Raw genomic sequence first — 13298 nt, forward strand, 5'->3', positions numbered from 1 at the left:
TCTTGTCTATAATGTATCTATGAGAGAGAGAGAAATAGGCAATGCGAGAGTGAAAAAGTAAAATGGAAATGTGTCTACTGAGACCAGTATAAGGGGAAATCCTTACAATCCAGGACTGACAGTTGATTGGGAGGGCGCTTACAGGTTTCTGACACCAGACCGGTACCTGAACTCACAAACCCAAACTGCAAAGTGATGGGCATTGCCACTAGACTGCCGACCCCCTTTCGGGGCCCCAGCATATATCGTTTGGTCACACCTAGAGTTCCCAGGACAGTGCAGCATTCAGCGATTACACGAAAATATTGACAGCGCTAGGAGGCCATGCAAATGGCAGAGGTATGCTTTACAAAGCCCACGTAGCGTGCACACAACAGCACATCAGTCAGGCCCACTTGAAGAGATGGTAAAGAGGAAATACTTCTGCTGCATCCAGTAAAACATAGAGATTGGCCTGCTTTAAAGCTTGACCATGTCCTTCATGGGTGTCTGTCAATATGATACTTCCCTGCTGCAAAGCTTACATTCGAAACGCCAGAACAACTAGGCCCAGAGCACAAAGATGCAGTCAGGTTGAAATAACGAATTACTGAAGAGCAATTTTATATTTCAGAGTGGGAAAAGCAAATATGCCCCCGACGTGATTTGAACACGAAACCTTCTGATCTGGAGTCAGACGCGCTACCATTGCGCCACGAGGTCCTTTTGGAAATCCACCTGGTATGTCTGATGACAGAATAAAGGTAGGAGACGTGCATGGACCTGCAGAGCCTCATTGCTTCTTTAAGTAGACTGGCTAGGATAGCTTCCTTCTGTGCATCAGTACACGCTGCAGCCAAACCCTTCCCATGAAGTCTTGATGTTTATGAATTGAATGGCAAGTTTTGAAAAACTAAAGCAAGCGAGAAGAATTGCTTACAGTTTATTGGATTTTTTGGACGTCAGCAGACGAGACCTGCGAGAGGTAAACAGAAGTTCATAGTTGGTCATGCTGAATTTTTGAGCCAAAATGCACCGTCCCTGGGTGGGCTTGAACCACCAACCTTTCGGTTAACAGCCGAACGCGCTAACCGATTGCGCCATAGAGACTCATGCAGTTCTTACACAGGGGCCTGAATGGTGTGCTGTTTGCTTATGCTTCCCAGGCAACCTGAAAATATTTCTAAAATAGCTCTATTTCCCACAGCAAATCAGGGTATCAAGCACTTCCCTACCTCCCCTAATCCACAAACACAGGGGATTTAGTAGAGGACAGAGCCCATCAACAGTGCACAAAATGTCCTCTGTGTAGGCATAACTTGCTATGAGGAGATAACCACAGTTGCGCACTTGTGTTAAAAGGGGACAGTAGGCTGAACCCAGAGAACACGGGAGAAATGACTCAGGTTTACTGAGTGGAACACTCTGTGTCTTTGTGCCAAAAACAGCAGCGTCTTTTCGGTTAACAGCCGAACGCGCTAACCAATTGTGCCACAGAGACTCACTGGCATGTGTGTTCTGCCTTTGGCCTGATTGCATTGCTATTTTTTTCTGATTGGCAGAAAACCTGAACTTTTTTCTGAATAAGGCATGCCTCTCTTAGCACTGCAGTGCATTAGACTGCTCCCTTGCTTCCCTGAGTCCCCAAATACAAAACCACCTTGGGCACAATAGAAGACACATTCCAGCAGATTTAGCAAGAGTGCACCAAGGATTCTATATGTAGGTACCTTGCTGAGAAGCAAGACCTGCAGTTGCATTCTTCTGTTAAAAGAGGGCAGCAGAGTGCACCAAGAGAACTTGGGGGAAGTAGCTTATGTTAACTACTTGCCATGCTCTTTATAGATCCCTCTGTTTGACTGGGTGAATTCTAATTTCTGGGGTAGAGTAAGCAATTTTTGGATCTAGATGCTGTGCGCAACAGGAATGCTATATACTGCACTGTACTGCTACTGAAAAGTTACCAATTTTACAGGATGTTCAGGTAAGCTTTGTTTCAGAAAACAACTTGCTAGAGGCACTAAGACAGATTACTGGGACAAAGGAAGAGGGTTTGGGGATTAGCACATCTCCTATGAAAGGTACAGTCACGCCCGAGACAACTCTGAGTGTCACCTCAAATTCTAAGAAATGCAAACTAGGGACCTACGCTTTTTATTGCCAGTGGATCTTTGTGTTTCAGACAAATGTGCACGCCTCCCAGAGCCCCTTGCAATGCACTTAGGGAAAGGGGGGAAGGTGCTGTGAAGCCCTCTCGCTGACAATGTCTCTCTTGTCTATAATGTAACTATGAGAGAGAGAGAAATAGGCAATGCGAGAGTGAAAAAGTAAAATGGAAATGTGTCTACTGAGACCAGTATAAGGGGAAATCCTCACAATCCAGGACCGACAGTTGATTGGGAGGGCGCTTACAGGTTTCCGACACCAGACCGGTACCTGAACTCACAAACCCAAACTGCAAAGTGATGCCCATTGCCACTAGACTGCCGACCCCCTTTCGGGGCCCCAACATATATCCTTTAGTCACACCTAGAGTTCCCAGGACAGTGCAGCATTCAGCGATTACACGAAAATATTGACAGCGCTAGGAGGCCATGCAAATGGCAGAGGTATGCTTTACAAAGCCCACGTAGCGTGCACAAAACAGCACATCAGTCAGGCCCACTTGAAGAGATGGTAAAGAGGAAATACTTCTGCTGCATCCAGTAAAACATAGAGATTGGCCTGCTTTAAAGGTTGACCATGTCCTTCATGGGTGTCTGTCAATATGATACTTCCCTGCTGCAAAGCTTACATTCGAAACGCCAGAACAACTAGGCCCAGAGCACAAAGATGCAGTCAGGTTGAAATAACGAGATACTGAAGAGCAATTTTGTATTTCAGAGTGGGAAAAGGAAGTATGACCCCGACGTGATTTGAACACACAACCTTTTGATCTGGAGTCAGACGCGCTACCATTGCGCCACGAGGTCCTTGTGGCAATCCACCTGGTGTGTCTGATGAAAGAATAAAGGTAGGAGACGTACATGCACCTGCAGAGCCTCATTGCTTCTTTAGGTAGACTGGCTAGGATAGCTTCCTTCTGTGCATCAGTACACGCTGCAGCCAAACCCTTCCCATGAAGTCTTGATGTTTATGAATTGAATGGCAAGTTTTGAAAAACTAAAGCAAGCGAGAAGAATTGCTTACAGTTTATTGGATTTTTTGGACATCAGCAGACGAGACCTGCGAGAGGTAAACAGAAGTTCATAGTTGGTCATGCTGAATTTTTGAGCCAAAATGCATCGTCCCTGGGTTGGCTTGAACCACCAACCTTTCGGTTAACAGCCGAACGCGCTAACCGATTGCGCCACAGAGACTCATGCAGTGCTTACACTGGGGCCTGATTGGTGTGCTGTTTGCTTATGCTTCCCAGGCAACCTGAAAATATTTCTAAAATAGCTCTATTTCCCACAGCAAATCAGGGTATCAAGCACTTCCCTACCTCCCCTAATCCACAAACACAGGGGATTTAGTAGAGGACAGAGCCCATCAACAGTGCACCAAATGTCCTCTGTGTAGGCATAACTTGCTATGAGGAGAAAGCCACAGTTGCGCACTTGTGTTAAAAGGGGACAGTAGGCTGAACCCAGAGAACACGGGAAAAATGACTCAGGTTTACTGAGTGGAACACTCTGTGTCTTTGTGCCAAAAACAGCAGCGTCTTTTCGGTTAACAGCCGAACGCGCTAACCAATTGTGCCACAGAGACTCACTGGCATGTGTGTTCTGCCTTTGGCCTGATTGCATTGCTATTTTTTTCTGATTGGCAGAAAACCTGAACTTTTTTCTGAAAAAGGCATGCCTCTCTTAGCACTGCAGTGCATTAGACTGCTCCCTTGCTTCCCTGAGTCCCCAAATACACAACCACCTTGGGCACAATAGAAGACACATTCCAGCAGATTTAGCAAGAGTGCACCAAGGTTTCTATATGTAGGTACCTTGCTGAGAAGCAAGACCTGCAGTTGCATTCTTCTGTTAAAAGAGGGCAGCAGAGTGCACCAAGAGAACTTGTGGGAAGTAGCTTATGTTAACTACTTGCCATGATCTTTATAGATCCCTCTGTTTGACTGGGTGAATTCTAATTTCTGGGGTAGAGTAAGCAATTTTTGGATCTAGATGCTGTGCGCAACAGGAATGCTATATACTGCACTGTACTGCTACTGAAAAGTTACCAATTTTACAGGATGTTCAGGTAAGCTTTGTTTCAGAAAACAACTTGCTAGAGGCCCTAGGACAGATTACTGGGACAAAGGAAGAGGGTTTGGGGATTAGCACATCTCCTATGAAAGGTACAGTCACGCCCGAGACAACTCTGAGTGTCACTTCAAATTCTAAGAAATGCGAACTGGGGTCCTACGCCTTTTATTGCCAGTGGATCTTTGTGTTTCAGACTAATGTGCACGCCTCCCAGAGCCCCTTGCAATGCACTTAGGGAAATGGGGGAAGGTGCTGTGCAACCCTCTCGCTGACAATGTCTCTCTTGTCTATAATGTATCTATGAGAGAGAGAGAAATAGGCAATGCGAGAGTGAAAAAGTAAAATGGAAATGTGTCTACTGAGACCAGTATAAGGGGAAATCCTCACAATCCAGGACCGACAGTTGATTGGGAGGGCGCTTACAGGTTTCCGACACCAGACCGGTACCTGAACTCACAAACCCAAACTGCAAAGTGATGGGCATTGCCACTAGACTGCCGACCCCCTTTCGGGGCCCCAACATATATCCTTTAGTCACACCTAGAGTTCCCAGGACAGTGCAGCATTCAGCGATTACACGAAAATATTGACAGCGCTAGGAGGCCATGCAAATGGCAGAGGTATGCTTTACAAAGCCCACGTAGCGTGCACAAAACAGCACATCAGTCAGGCCCACTTGAAGAGATGGTAAAGAGGAAATACTTCTGCTGCATCCAGTAAAACATAGAGATTGGCCTGCTTTAAAGGTTGACCATGTCCTTCATGGGTGTCTGTCAATATGATACTTCCCTGCTGCAAAGCTTACATTCGAAACGCCAGAACAACTAGGCCCAGAGCACAAAGATGCAGTCAGGTTGAAATAACGAGATACTGAAGAGCAATTTTGTATTTCAGAGTGGGAAAAGCAAATATGACCCCGACGTGATTTGAACACGCAACCTTCTGATCTGGAGTCAGACGTGCTACCATTGCGCCACGAGGTCCTTGTGGCAATCCACCTGGTGTGTCTGATGACAGAATAAAGGTAGGAGACGTACATGCACCCGCAGAGCCTCATTGCTTCTTTAAGTAGACTGGCTAGGATAGCTTCCTTCTGTGCATCAGTACACGCTGCAGCCAAACCCTTCCCATGAAGTCTTGATGTTTATGAATTGAATGGCAAGTTTTGAAAAACTAAAGCAAGCGAGAAGAATTGCTTGCAGTTTATTGGATTTTTTGGACGTCAGCAGACGAGACCTGCGAGAGGTAAACAGAAGTTCATAGTTGGTCATGCTGAATTTTTGAGCCAAAATGCATCGTCCCTGGGTGGGCTTGAACCACCATCCTTTCGGTTAACAGCCGAACGCGCTAACCGATTGCGCCACAGAGACTCATGCAGTGCTTACACTGGGGCCTGATTGGTGTGCTGTTTGCTTATGCTTCCCAGGCAACCTGAAAATATTTCTAAAATAGCTCTATTTCCCACAGCAAATCAGGGTATCAAGCACTTCCCTACCTCCCCTAATCCACAAACACAGGGGATTTAGTAGAGGACAGAGCCCATTAACAGTGCACCAAATGTCCTCTGTGTAGGCATAACTTGCTATGAGGAGAAAGCCACAGTTGCGCACTTGTGTTAAAAGGGGACAGTAGGCTGAACCCAGAGAACACGGGAGAAATGACTCAGGTTTACTGAGTGGAACACTCTGTGTCTTTGTGCCAAAAACAGCAGCGTCTTTTCGGTTAACAGCCGAACGCGCTAACCAATTGTGCCACAGAGACTCACTGGCATGTGTGTTCTGCCTTTGGCCTGATTGCATTGCTATTTTTTTCTGATTGGCAGAAAACCTGAACTTTTTTCTGAAAAAGGCATGCTTCTCTTAGCACTACAGTGCATTAGACTGCTCCCTTGCTTCCCTGAGTCCCCAAATACACAACCACCTTGGGCACAATAGAAGACACATTCCAGCAGATTTAGCAAGAGTGCACCAAGGTTTCTATATGTAGGTACCTTGATGAGAAGCAAGACCTGCAGTTGCATTCTTCTGTTAAAAGAGGGCAGCAGAGTGCACCAAGAGAACTTGGGGGAAGTAGCTTATGTTAACTACTTGCCATGCTCTTTATAGATCCCTCTGTTTGACTGGGTGAATTCTAATTTCTGGGGTAGAGTAAGCAATTTTTGGATCTAGATGCTGTGCGCAACAGGAATGCTATATACTGCACTGTACTGCTACTGAAAAGTTACCAATTTTACAGGATGTTCAGGTAAGCTTTGTTTCAGAAAACAACTTGCTAGAGGCACTAAGACAGATTACTGGGACAAAGGAAGGGGGTTTGGGGATTAGCACATCTCCTATGAAAGGTACAGTCACGCCCGAGACAACTCATAGTGTCACCTCAAATTCTAAGAAATGCAAACTAGGGACCTACGCTTTTTATTGCCAGTGGATCTTTGTTTTTCAGACAAATGTGCACGCCTCCCAGAGCCCCATGCAATGCACTTAGGGAAATGGGGGAAGGTGCTGTGCAACCCTCTCGCTGACAATGTCTCTCTTGTCTATAATGTATCTATGAGAGAGAGAGAAATAGGCAATGCGAGAGTGAAAAAGTAAAATGGAAATGTGTCTACTGAGACCAGTATAAGGGGAAATCCTCACAATCCAGGACCGACAGTTGATTGGGAGGGCGCTTACAGGTTTCCGACACCAGACCGGTACCTGAACTCACAAACCCAAACTGCAAAGTGATGGGCATTGCCACTAGACTGCCGACCCCCTTTCGGGGCCGCAGCATATTTCCTTTAGTCACACCTAGAGTTCCCAGGACAGTGCAGCATTCAGCGATTACACGAAAATATTGACAGCGCTAGGAGGCCATGCAAATGGCAGAGGTATGCTTTACAAAGCCCACGTAGCGTGCACAAAACAGCACATCAGTCAGGCCCACTTGAAGAGATGGTAAAGAGGAAATACTTCTGCTGCATCCAGTAAAACATAGAGATTGGCCTGCTTTAAAGGTTGACCATGTCCTTCATGGGTGTCTGTCAATATGATACTTCCCTGCTGCAAAGCTTACATTCGAAACGCCAGAACAACTAGGCCCAGAGCACAAAGATGCAGTCAGGTTGAAATAACGAGATACTGAAGAGCAATTTTGTATTTCAGAGTGGGAAAAGGAAGTATGACCCCGACGTGATTTGAACACACAACCTTCTGATCTGGAGTCAGACGCGCTACCATTGCGCCACGAGGTCCTTGTGGCAATCCACCTGGTGTGTCTGATGACAGAATAAAGGTAGGAGACGTACATGCACCTGCAGAACCTCATTGCTTCTTTAAGTTGATTGGCTAGGATAGCTTCCTTCTGTGCATCAGTACACGCTGCAGCCAAACCCTTCCCATGAAGTCTTGATGTTTATGAATTGAATGGCAAGATTTGAAAAACTAAAGCAAGCGAGAAGAATTGCTTGCAGTTTATTGGATTTTTTGGACGTCAGCAGACGAGACCTGCGAGAGGTAAACAGAAGTTCATAGTTGATCATGCTGAATTTTTGAGCCAAAATGCATCGTCCCTGGGTGGGCTTGAACCACCAACCTTTCGGTTAACAGCCGAACGCGCTAACCGATTGCGCCACAGAGACTCATGCAGTGCTTACACTGGGGCCTGATTGGTGTGCTGTTTGCTTATGCTCCCCAGGCAACCTGAAAATATTTCTAAAATAGCTCTATTTCCCACAGCAAATCAGGGTATCAAGCACTTCCCTACCTCCCGTAATCCACAAACACAGGGGATTTAGTAGAGGACAGAGCCTATCAACAGTGCACCAAATGTCCTCTGTGTAGGCATAACTTGCTATGAGGAGAAAGCCACAGTTGCGCACTTGTGTTAAAAGGGGACAGTAGGCTGAACCCAGAGAACACGGGAGAAATGACTCAGGTTTACTGAGTGGAACACTCTGTGTCTTTGTTTTCCCAAAACAGCAGCGTCTTTTCGGTTAACAGCCGAACGCGCTAACCAATTGCGCCACAGAGACTCACTGGCATGTGTGTTCTGCCTTTGGCCTGATTGCATTGCTATTTTTTTCTGATTGGCAGAAAACCTGAACTTTTTTCTGAAAAAGGCATGCCTCTCTTAGCACTGCAGTGCATTAGACTGCTCCCTTGCTTCCCTGAGTCCCCAAATACACAACCACCTTGGGCACAATAGAAGACACATTCCAGCAGATTTAGCAAGAGTGCACCAAGGATTCTATATGTAGGTACCTTGCTGAGAAGCAAGACCTGCAGTTGCATTCTTCTGTTAAAAGAGGGCAGCAGAGTGCACCAAGAGAACTTGGGGGAAGTAGCTTATGTTAACTACTTGCCATGCTCTTTATAGATCCCTCTGTTTGACTGGGTGAATTCTAATTTCTGGGGTAGAGTAAGCAATTTTTGGATCTAGATGCTGTGCGCAACAGGAATGCTATATACTGCACTGTACTGCTACTGAAAAGTTACCAATTTTACAGGATGTTCAGGTAAGCTTTGTTTCAGAAAACAACTTGCTAGAGGCACTAAGACAGATTACTGGGACAAAGGAAGAGGGTTTGGGGATTAGCACATCTCCTATGAAAGGTACAGTCACGCCCGAGACAACTCTGAGTGTCACCTCAAATTCTAAGAAATGCAAACTAGGGACCTACGCTTTTTATTGCCAGTGGATCTTTGTGTTTCAGACAAATGTGCACGCCTCCCAGAGCCCCATGCAATGCACTTAGGGAAATGGGGGAAGGTGCTGTGCAACCCTCTCGCTGACAATGTCTCTCTTGTCTATAATGTATCTATGAGAGAGAGAGAAATAGGCAATGCGAGAGTGAAAAAGTAAAATGGAAATGTGTCTACTGAGACCAGTATAAGGGGAAATCCTCACAATCCAGGACCGACAGTTGATTGGGAGGGCGCTTACAGGTTTCCGACACCAGACCGGTACCTGAACTCACAAACCCAAACTGCAAAGTGATGGGCATTGCCACTAGACTGCCGACCCCCTTTCGGGGCCCCAGCATATATCCTTTAGTCACACCTAGAGTTCCCAGGACAGTGCAGCATTCAGCGATTACACGAAAATATTGACAGCGCTAGCAGGCCATGCAAATGGCAGAGGTATGCTTTACAAAGCCCACGTAGCGTGCACAAAACAGCACATCAGTCAGGCCCACTTGAAGAGATGGTAAAGAGGAAATACTTCTGCTGCATCCAGTAAAACATAGAGATTGGCCTGCTTTAAAGGTTGACCATGTCCTTCATGGGTGTCTGTCAATATGATACTTCCCTGCTGCAAAGCTTACATTCGAAACGCCAGAACAACTAGGCCCAGAGCACAAAGATGCAGTCAGGTTGAAATAACGAGATACTGAAGAGCAATTTTGTATTTCAGAGTGGGAAAAGCAAATATGACCCCGACGTGATTTGAACACGCAACCTTCTGATCTGGAGTCAGACGCGCTACCATTGCGCCACGAGGTCCTTGTGACAGTCCATCTGGTGTGTCTGATGACAGAATAATGGTAGGAGACGTACATGCACCTGCAAAGCCTCATTGCTTCTTTAGGTAGACTGGCTAGGATAGCTTCCTTCTGTGCATCAGTACACGCTGCAGCCAAACCCTTCCCATGAAGTCTTGATGTTTATGAATTGAATGGCAAGTTTTGAAAAACTAAAGCAAGCGAGAAGAATTGCTTGCAGTTTATTGGATTTTTTGGACGTCAGCAGACGAGACCTGCGAGAGGTAAACAGAAGTTCATAGTTGGTCATGCTGAATTTTTGAGCCAAAATGCATCGTCCCTGGGTGGGCTTGAGCCACCAACCTTTCGGTTAACAGCCGAACGCGCTAACCGATTGCGCCACAGAGACTCATGCAGTGCTTACACTGGGGCCTGATTGGTGTGCTGTTTGCTTATGCTTCCCAGGCAACCTGAAAATATTTCTAAAATAGCTCTATTTCCCACAGCAAATCAGGGTATCAAGCACTTCCCTACCTCCCCTAATCCACAAACACAGGGGATTTAGTAGAGGACAGAGCCCATCAACAGTGCACCAAATGTCCTCTGTGTAGGCATAACTTGCTATGAGGAGAAAGCCACAGTTGGGCACTTGTGTTAAAAGGGGACAGTAGGCTGAACCCAGAGAACACGGGAGAAATGACTCAGGTTTACTGAGTGGAACACTCTGTGTCTTTGTGCCAAAAACAGCAGCGTCTTTTTGGTTAACAGCCAAACGCGCTAACCAATTGCGCCACAGAGACTCACTGGCATGTGTGTTCTGCCTTTGGCCTGATTGTATTGCTATTTTTTTCTGATTGGCAGAAAACCTGAACTTTTTTCTGAAAAAGGCATGCTTCTCTTAGCACTGCAGTGCATTAGACTGCTCCCTTGCTTCCCTGAGTCCCCAAATACACAACCACCTTGGGCACAATAGAAGACACATTCCAGCAGATTTAGCAAGAGTGCACCAAGGTTTCTATATGTAGGTACCTTGCTGAGAAGCAAGACCTGCAGTTGCATTCTTCTGTTAAAAGAGGGCAGCAGAGTGCACCAAGAGAACTTGGGGGAAGTAGCTTATGTTAACTACTTGCCATGATCTTTATAGATCCCTCTGTTTGACTGGGTGAATTCTAATTTCTGGGGTAGAGTAAGCAATTTTTGGATCTAGATGCTGTGCGCAACAGGAATGCTATATACTGCACTGTACTGCTACTGAAAAGTTACCAATTTTACAGGATGTTCAGGTAAGCTTTGTTTCAGAAAACAACTTGCTAGAGGCCCTAGGACAGATTACAGGGACAAAGGAAGAGGGTTTGGGGATTAGCACATCTCCTATGAAAGGTACAGTCACGCCCGAGACAACTCTGAGTGCCTCCTCAAATTCTAAGAAATGCGAACTGGGGTCCTACGCCTTTTATTGCCAGTGGATCTTTGTGTTTCAGACAAATGTGCACGCCTCCCAGAGCCCCATGCAATGCACTTAGGGAAATGGGGGAAGGTGCTGTGAAGCCCTCTCGCTGACAATGTCTCTCTTGTCTATAATGTATCTATGAGAGAGAGAGAAATAGGCAATGCGAGAGTGAAAAAGTAAAATGGAAATGTGTCTACTGAGACCAGTATAAGGGGAAATCCTCACAATCCAGGACCGACAGTTGATTGGGAGGGCGCTTACAGGTTTCCGACACCAGACCGGTACCTGAACTCACAAACCCAAACTGCAAAGTGATGGGCATTGCCACTAGACTGCCGACCCCCTTTTGGGGCCCCAGCATATATCCTTTAGTCACACCTAGAGTTCCCAGGACAGTGCAGCATTCAGCGATTACACGAAAATATTGACAGCGCTAGGAGGCCATGCAAATGGCAGAGGTATGCTTTACAAAGCCCACGTAGCGTGCACAAAACAGCACATCAGTCAGGCCCACTTGAAGAGATGGTAAAGAGGAAATACTTCTGCTGCATCCAGTAAAACATAGAGATTGGCCTGCTTTAAAGGTTGACCATGTACTTCATGGGTGTCTGTCAATATGATACTTCCCTGCTGCAAAGCTTACATTCGAAACGCCAGAACAACTAGGCACAGAGCACAAAGATGCAGTCAGGTTGAAATAACGAGATACTGAAGAGCAATTTTATATTTCAGAGTGGGAAAAGCAAATATGACCCCGACGTGATTTGAACACGCAACCTTCTGATCTGGAGTCAGACGCGCTACCATTGCGCCACGAGGTCCTTGTGGCAGTCCACCTGGTGTGTCTGATGACAGAATAAAGGTAGGAGACGTACATGGACCTGCAGAGCCTCATTGCTTCTTTAGGTAGACTGGCTAGGATAGCTTCCTTCTGTGCATCAGTACACGCTGCAGCAAACCCTTCCCATGAAGTCTTGATGTTTATGAATTGAACGGCAAGTTTTGAAAAACTAAAGCAAGCGAGAAGAATTGCTTGCAGTTTATTGGATTTTTTGGACGTCAGCAGACGAGACCTGCGAGAGGTAAACAGAAGTCCATAGTTGGTCACGCTGAATTTTTGAGCCAAAATGCTCCGTCCCTGGGTGGGCTTGAACCACCAACCTTTCGGTTAACAGCCGAATGCGCCAACCAATTGCGCCACAGAGACTCATGCAGTTCTTACACAGGGCCTGATTGGTGTGCTGTTTGCTCATGCTTCCCAGGCAACCTGAAAATATTTCTAAAATAGCTCTTTTTCCCACAGCAAATCAGGGTATCAAGCACTTCCCTACCTCCCCTAATCCACAAACACAGGGGATTTAGTAGAGGACAGAGCCCATCAACAGTGCACCAAATGTCCTCTGTGTAGGCATAACTTGCTATGAGGAGAAAGCCACAGTTGCGCACTTGTGTTAAAAGGGGACAGTAGGCTGAACCCAGAGAACACGGGAGAAATGACTCAGGTTTACTGAGTGGAACACTCTGTGTCTTTGTGCCAAAAACAGCAGCGTCTTTTCGGTTAACAGCCGAACGCGCTAACCAATTGCGCCACAGAGACTCACTGGCATGTGTGTTCTGCCTTTGGCCTGATTGCATTGCTATTTTTTTCTGATTGGCAGAAAACCTGAACTTTTTTCTGAAAAAGGCATGCCTCTCTTAGCACTGCAGTGCATTAGACTGCTCCCTTGCTTCCCTGAGTCCCCAAATACACAACCACCTTGGGCACAATAGAAGACACATTCCAGCAGATTTAGCAAGAGTGCACCAAGGTTTCTATATGTAGGTACCTTGCTGAGAAGCAAGACCTGCAGTTGCATTCTTCTGTTAAAAGAGGGTAGCAGAGTGCACCAAGAGAACTTGGGGGAAGTAGCTTATGTTAACTACTTGCCATGATCTTTATAGATCCCTCTGTTTGACTGGGTGAATTCTAATTTCTGGGGTAGAGTAAGCAATTTTTGGATCTAGATGCTGTGCGCAACAGGAATGCTATATACTGCACTGTACTGCTACTGAAAAGTTACCAATTTTACAGGATGTTCAGGTAAGCTTTGTTTCAGAAAACAACTTGCTAGAGGCACTAAGACAGATTACTGGGACAAAGGAAGAGGGTTTGGGGATTAGCACATCTCCT

The 13298-nt window shown here is 46.1% G+C and overlaps 12 non-coding genes across 12 annotated transcripts; all 12 read right to left on the minus strand.

Moving 5' to 3' along the window:
- Window positions 1-630: 630 nt before the first annotated feature.
- TRNAW-CCA (transfer RNA tryptophan (anticodon CCA)) lies at window positions 631-702 on the minus strand. Its single transcript has one exon. It is a non-coding gene; the product is annotated as a tRNA-Trp (tRNA).
- A 313-nt stretch (window positions 703-1015) lies between these two features.
- TRNAN-GUU (transfer RNA asparagine (anticodon GUU)) lies at window positions 1016-1089 on the minus strand. The gene has a single exon. It is a non-coding gene; the product is annotated as a tRNA-Asn (tRNA).
- Window positions 1090-2879: 1790 nt separating this feature from the next.
- Window positions 2880-2951, minus strand: TRNAW-CCA (transfer RNA tryptophan (anticodon CCA)). Its single transcript has one exon. It is a non-coding gene; the product is annotated as a tRNA-Trp (tRNA).
- Window positions 2952-3264: 313 nt separating this feature from the next.
- On the minus strand, window positions 3265-3338 carry TRNAN-GUU (transfer RNA asparagine (anticodon GUU)). Its single transcript has one exon. It is a non-coding gene; the product is annotated as a tRNA-Asn (tRNA).
- A 1790-nt stretch (window positions 3339-5128) lies between these two features.
- TRNAW-CCA (transfer RNA tryptophan (anticodon CCA)) lies at window positions 5129-5200 on the minus strand. Its single transcript has one exon. It is a non-coding gene; the product is annotated as a tRNA-Trp (tRNA).
- A 313-nt stretch (window positions 5201-5513) lies between these two features.
- Window positions 5514-5587, minus strand: TRNAN-GUU (transfer RNA asparagine (anticodon GUU)). Its single transcript has one exon. It is a non-coding gene; the product is annotated as a tRNA-Asn (tRNA).
- A 1790-nt stretch (window positions 5588-7377) lies between these two features.
- Window positions 7378-7449, minus strand: TRNAW-CCA (transfer RNA tryptophan (anticodon CCA)). The gene has a single exon. It is a non-coding gene; the product is annotated as a tRNA-Trp (tRNA).
- A 313-nt stretch (window positions 7450-7762) lies between these two features.
- TRNAN-GUU (transfer RNA asparagine (anticodon GUU)) lies at window positions 7763-7836 on the minus strand. Its single transcript has one exon. It is a non-coding gene; the product is annotated as a tRNA-Asn (tRNA).
- A 1792-nt stretch (window positions 7837-9628) lies between these two features.
- TRNAW-CCA (transfer RNA tryptophan (anticodon CCA)) lies at window positions 9629-9700 on the minus strand. Its single transcript has one exon. It is a non-coding gene; the product is annotated as a tRNA-Trp (tRNA).
- Window positions 9701-10013: 313 nt separating this feature from the next.
- Window positions 10014-10087, minus strand: TRNAN-GUU (transfer RNA asparagine (anticodon GUU)). The gene has a single exon. It is a non-coding gene; the product is annotated as a tRNA-Asn (tRNA).
- Window positions 10088-11877: 1790 nt separating this feature from the next.
- TRNAW-CCA (transfer RNA tryptophan (anticodon CCA)) lies at window positions 11878-11949 on the minus strand. Its single transcript has one exon. It is a non-coding gene; the product is annotated as a tRNA-Trp (tRNA).
- A 312-nt stretch (window positions 11950-12261) lies between these two features.
- TRNAN-GUU (transfer RNA asparagine (anticodon GUU)) lies at window positions 12262-12335 on the minus strand. Its single transcript has one exon. It is a non-coding gene; the product is annotated as a tRNA-Asn (tRNA).
- Between the last annotated feature and the right edge of the window lie 963 nt (window positions 12336-13298).

Source organism: Ambystoma mexicanum, chromosome 11 (assembly GCF_040938575.1).
Source record: "Ambystoma mexicanum isolate Mex_15411 chromosome 11, UKY_AmexF1_1, whole genome shotgun sequence".
Taxonomy (NCBI): Eukaryota; Metazoa; Chordata; class Amphibia; order Caudata; family Ambystomatidae; genus Ambystoma; species Ambystoma mexicanum.